We start from the raw sequence: 6,000 nt of genomic DNA, 5'->3' as shown, positions 1-6,000 counted from the left end.
ACTAATTATGACAAAGTATAAGCTGACAGTGGTCATATTCTAAAAGTTCATATAGAAATATCAGCTGAGAGTGGTCAAATATGATATAGGGAAACAAGCCAGAATACCCATATTAAATCGAAGTGAATAATAACAGTGAATAAACAGTACACATGACAGTAGTACCTGCTTGAGTGGCCATCCTATAAACAGTTTCTGGCATGTAAGGCATCCAAACAATAAAATAAATAGGAACGTCCTCACCTAACTGATGTTCATGCACATAGGGGGAAGCAATATCAATCCTGGTAAGAATCAATCCAGGAGATACGGGATACAGTATGTCCCTATATATCCCTACAGGGACTGCAATAGCCAAGGGATGCACACAGGAAGAATGCAGGACATATCTATTATGGCTAGTTATGGTTTTGCCATTGTCAAGGCTGGAGCTTTTGAGGATTCAGGCTATTGTAGTTATTGTAGGGATATATAGGGCCATAAAAAAGGTTATCCTATACATTTTTGACTGTCTACATTTTGTAATCAGAAGGATGGATTTTAAAATTTTTCAATTAAACTTTGAATTTTTTTAAACAATGGACGTTTGGCGAGCTGGATCAATTTCTCCTATATATATGGCCATGCTGTATCCTGTATCTCCTGTATGGATTCTTACTAATATCATTAAGATACTCTGATAATTGGGGAACTAGTGTTGTCCAAACAGGCCAGCAACCCAACGAACAAGCCAAATGGTTGTTCCTCTGGTGTAATTATTTTTAAGCAAGCTTAAAAATCATTGTTCTTGGCAACACGTTGCCCTGTATGAACAGGCGATTTGCTGCCAATAAAATGATATTCTATGCACACAGATCATTCGGTAGCTTGTCTAATCAGTCCATTAAAGCACCTATAATCAGTTTGCATACAGCCAGTCAGTGGCAGTTCCATGGCTTTTTGAAAACGATCCCAAGGTACTTTAAAACTCAACATGACAGTGATAGTACTAAATTGATGGTTCGTGGCATTGACTCTATTTCCTCTACCATTCGTGGAGGTAATATCAATCGTAATCTTGCTCAGCGGGAAACAAAATGGATTTGGACTCTAAATACGGTCCACCCCCTTGGGCTTAATGAATATAACAGTTTTGTCCCATTTCTCTGACCACCTACTTTGATTCCAGGCCGGTTCTAATTAATTTTCAATATTTATGCTTTCTTTTCATATTACATTTAGTGTGATATGTATTGTGTGTTTTTGACTACGTTTTTAGTAATGTTGGAGTCTGCGAGAGAGATATACATATATATCTATTATTTTGTCTCTCTTTTGGACCCTATTTGATGTACATATATTTACATTTATTTCTATGTCTCTTTAGTTCATATTCCATGCGATTTGACTCATGTGTGGGATATCATGGTGTGGTGCGTCTCGTCTTTTGTCATCTGGTGGACCTGATGGATTTATATGACATTCATGGACTTGGTCGCATTTCTTCTGGCTGCTTACTATCCAAGAATGAGTGGACACCACTGCATGTGTTTGCGTTTTTTGTTGTCATAATATCTATCTATGTAATGAAATTATGTGGATTTAATGCATGTACTTATACTTTGCACTTGTAATGTAACTAATTATTTCATATATTTATACACCTTACGTATTATATTCATTCACCTTTTGTTCACTTTTATTTTCTATTTTTTAGCCCTTTATCATCACTATTCGTTATCTTTTACACTCTTTATACATTCATATCCCTCACTCTTTCACAATATTTTCACTTATGCTTTACACATATTCCCCCACTCCCCTCCCCTTTCCTCTCCCTCCCCCCCCCCTATTTTTTACTTACACACTTTTATATATACTCTCTTCACATCACACTTTTTTTATTGATTCTTTATTTGTCTTGTTTTCCTTCACACATTGCATTTCTTCTACATATATATATATATATATATATATATATATATATATATATATATATATATATAGGGGGCGGTACGCACTGTCGCCATGCTGCCATGGATACCCGCGGCCCCTGTGTCTCTATGTGGCCTTACATTTGGTCACATGACAAGGGGGTCGCGGCTGCCCTTGGTTATCGTGGCGTCATATGCGTCATTCCACGCCTCTTTTACCATCCTGGAGCAGGCGGTATGCGGCGTGTGTTCCTGCGTCCTGTGCTGTCTCCGTGATGACCGCGTCTATTAGGTGCCCTGTGGTTCCGGACCACGTGTGCTGCGTGGTCTCGTGACTGCGGATCACGTGACGCGGTTGCTGCGGAGACGCGCGGACGCTGGGGCTTGCGTCGCATCGCACCATGCCTCCTCCTGGATGATTGGTCCATTCACACATGCCCCCTACATGATTGGTTTGGGGCTTACATCGTGCCATACCACGCCCCCTCTCCTGTGATTGGTCTATCACCACACGCCCCCTTATATGATTGGTCCCCATCTCCTCTTATACTTCCTGGTTGCCTGGTATCTTCACCCCCTGACGAAGGCGCTTGCCGAAACGCGCGTCGGGGTGGACGCGTGTCTGGTGTGTGGGAGCCCCTCACTACACATTTGTAGGTATATTTCAATTTCATTATTTGTTAATTATGCTAGGATAGTTATCTACCTCAGGTACACATTGATCTATTCTCAGGCACTTGCATTGCTGATTTCTTGATTAAGGCATTGATTTTCTCTGCCCTGTCTCCCTAGTATATATATATTGACAAACATATATTATGCATTGATGCTGCTATTGACTTGTTATATATCGTTATATATACTCTGTACACAATCTTAGGATAGACATCAAAATATTCATAGCACTGACACTTTCTAATATATCTCACTGTGCACCTTATTTATATTTCACAATTATTCTTTATTTATCTTATCTATTTATAGACTATTTATTCAATTATTATTATATAATAATTTTTTTCTATTTTTCTCTCCCACACGGAATATCATATCGGACACTCGCCCCTGTTTTTAGATGTTTTTAGTTATTTTTATCATGTATTTGATCTGCTATTCATTGTTGTCACCTGTTGTTAATAAATATGAAATTATTCACTACATTTGATATTTGGGACTTTATGGTCGGCTTCCGTCTCTCCCCTTCTTCTTTTGGTGTTTTTTCCGATTGTCCCTTTTGCTTATATTGGTCCCTTATTCTGGCTGGTTGAATATTTATGTACTCTGTATTTATACACTTATATTTATTTCCGCCGGAAATACATCTTGTTTTTTGGTTTCCTTGTTTTATTCTATCATGGCATATCTAAATGTAGCTTTAGGGTCCATGTACATGGACCCAACGACTGCACGATATGACTGCCAATCGGTAAACTTTTACCAGTCGGCAGCAAATGCCTGTTTACACGGGCAGACCAAAGTAAACAATGCACACTGAGTGATCTATACTAGATAGCTCAGTGTGCATAGGCTGCCATAGTTCTCGTCAGTGCGAGTCCTATGTACACAGCACAATGCACCGCTGAGAATGATGATTTTTTTGCGCTGCACAAAAGATCATTTGACCCAATGAATGAACATTTTGCTCATTCATTGGGGGATAGGCAGCCTACACTACAAGATAATCATGAAAAGGACGTTTTTAACAATGCTCATTCATGATTATCTTACAGTGTTAATGCGGCTATACCGTATAGTTTCCCAATAGTAACAGGAAGTCTAGAAAATGTCATCTTGATCATTAATTATCATCTATATACAGTTATGAGGAGTTACATAAACATCTAGACACACGTTTATGTATATACACTAAAGATACTAGATGGATGTTTTCTGATGGACGTGTCATTCATGGTTGGTTTGGTAAGGTTACCTTTTTGTATGACAAAGCGATAAATTAAGATGACAAAACTCATAGCGATCTCTGCCAAGATCAGTGACCTGGCCTGACCTAGACTTGACTTCTATTAGTGGGGTGCACAGCTGTCATCAGGCACAAAATGACTTTCCAATTATTGGCAAGTAACAACAACAAAAAAAATCCAACCTTCCAGATAAATCTGCCCTCTCTGGACTCCTGTCATACTCAATCATGTTACAAAAAAACAGTTAATAGTCTACAGCACAAATATCTGGTTTATGTCAGCTCAAATGATAATATCAGTTCTATCAATAAGTTTTACTTGTATTAGCAGTCACCAGTACACAATAGTAAGAAGTGATTATCTGAAATTAAATGTTTGTCTAAGTAATAATATGTTGGGGGATACAATTGTTTTGGGCTGTAGAAGGTAGAAATGACATAAATAAATAGTAAAAGAAAACAGAAGTATATTAACTGCCGGATGGAATGCATGATCCTCGTATCTCAGGAGGTAGATGGGATGTCATCAGAACCTCTTCCCTCCTGATATGCAAGTGAGTGGAAACTCTAATTTTTTTTATCATAAATGTATAAAATAAATCAGAAAACAGTACTTACTGAATAAACAAATATGTCCTTATATATATAGGTTATACTTTGTATCATGTCCGGGATTTTTTTGTGTTATGTCCGGGATGCACCTTTTAATACCAGTAATTTCATGTCCTTGATGCTGTGCTCAGGGAAACAAAAATGCTTGGCTACAGGTAGATCTATTATTTTTTCTTTTATTGTGTGGCGATGATGATTCATCCTTGTCCTAAGTTTTTGCCCTGTCTCCCATATATGCAGACACCCAGCTGGACATTAGGTACATATAATTAAGTACACTATATTAGATGTGATACAGCTGAACGTACCTGGGATCTTGTAGTCCTGCTGTGAATTGGGTGAATTGGGAATCTTTATCTTGTCTGTGGTCATTATAAATGGACAGGTTGTACATGTTTTCTGGTTGCAGGGAAAGGTAGTTGAAGCTGGTGTAGATGACAGGGAGCTTCTGACAATGATGCTTCATACATTTGGGGGCTGCCTGAAACACAGAAGTGGGGGGTCTGTAAATGTGGATTGTATTGGGCATCTTTTTGCAGTAAGGGTTGTAGTTTCCGTGCAGCTCTTCTTAGCGCCTTCAGATTTGGATTGTAGGTGACTACTAGAGGCACCCGGTTGCTTTCTTGTTTAGTTTTGTAATGTAAGAGGTGATTCCTTGATATTCTGGTGGCTCTTGCAATGAGAGAAAATTTCTCTGGACTGTTAAGGTTTAAGTTAGAGGAGGGATAGGGAGTTGGGAGCACGTTTATGTTACAATATACTTGTAATTTAAAGTAAATCACAGTCTAAACCTTCACTTCTTATTCTATATTGTAAAATGTTACAGTCATATTTGATAACTGAAAATGGAAAATGGTTGTGGTGAGTTTTAATAGAAAAATCTGATTAAAAAATAAAGAACTTAGGACAAAAAAATCCCTTAAAAAATATATTTTTCAAATATATATACAAGAGTAATGATGATTAACACCCTTCACGACGTGGCCAATTTCTGTTTTTGCGTTTTCGTCTTTTCCTGACCCCTTCTTCCTAGTGCAATAAGTTTTTTTAGTTTTCTGTCAACATACAAGGGCTTGTTTTTTGCAGGACGAGTTGTACTTTTGAATGACACCATTCATTTTACCATATAGTGTACTGGAAAACAGGAATAACAAATCTAAGTGGAGAGAATTTGTGAAAAAAACACAATTCTGACATTGTTTTTTGGGAATTGTTTTTACGGTGTACATTTTGTGGTAAAAATAACCCGGCAGTATAATTTTGCTTATCAGTACGATTACGGTGATACCAAACATGTCCAATTTTTTTATTATTTTAGCAGTTAAAAAAAAAATCAGGCGTTTGCAAGCGGTTTGATGGAGCTGTGTAACGGCTTATTTTTTATTTGTCGAGAAAATATTTTAATTGATACCATTTTGGGATAGATATGATTTTTTGATCACTTGTTAGAGCATTTTTAGGGGTATTGCAGTAACCCCCCCCCCAAAAAATAATTTTAGCGTTCTTTAATTTTTTTCTTTTATGGTGTTTACCAATCAGGTTAATTATTTTTAT

This window comes from Phyllobates terribilis, unplaced genomic scaffold, assembly GCF_046119375.1.
Source record: "Phyllobates terribilis strain yellow unplaced genomic scaffold, ASM4611937v1 Scaffold_3__8_contigs__length_932513732, whole genome shotgun sequence".
NCBI lineage: Eukaryota > Metazoa > Chordata > Amphibia > Anura > Dendrobatidae > Phyllobates > Phyllobates terribilis.
This window is presented reverse-complemented; position numbering follows the sequence as displayed.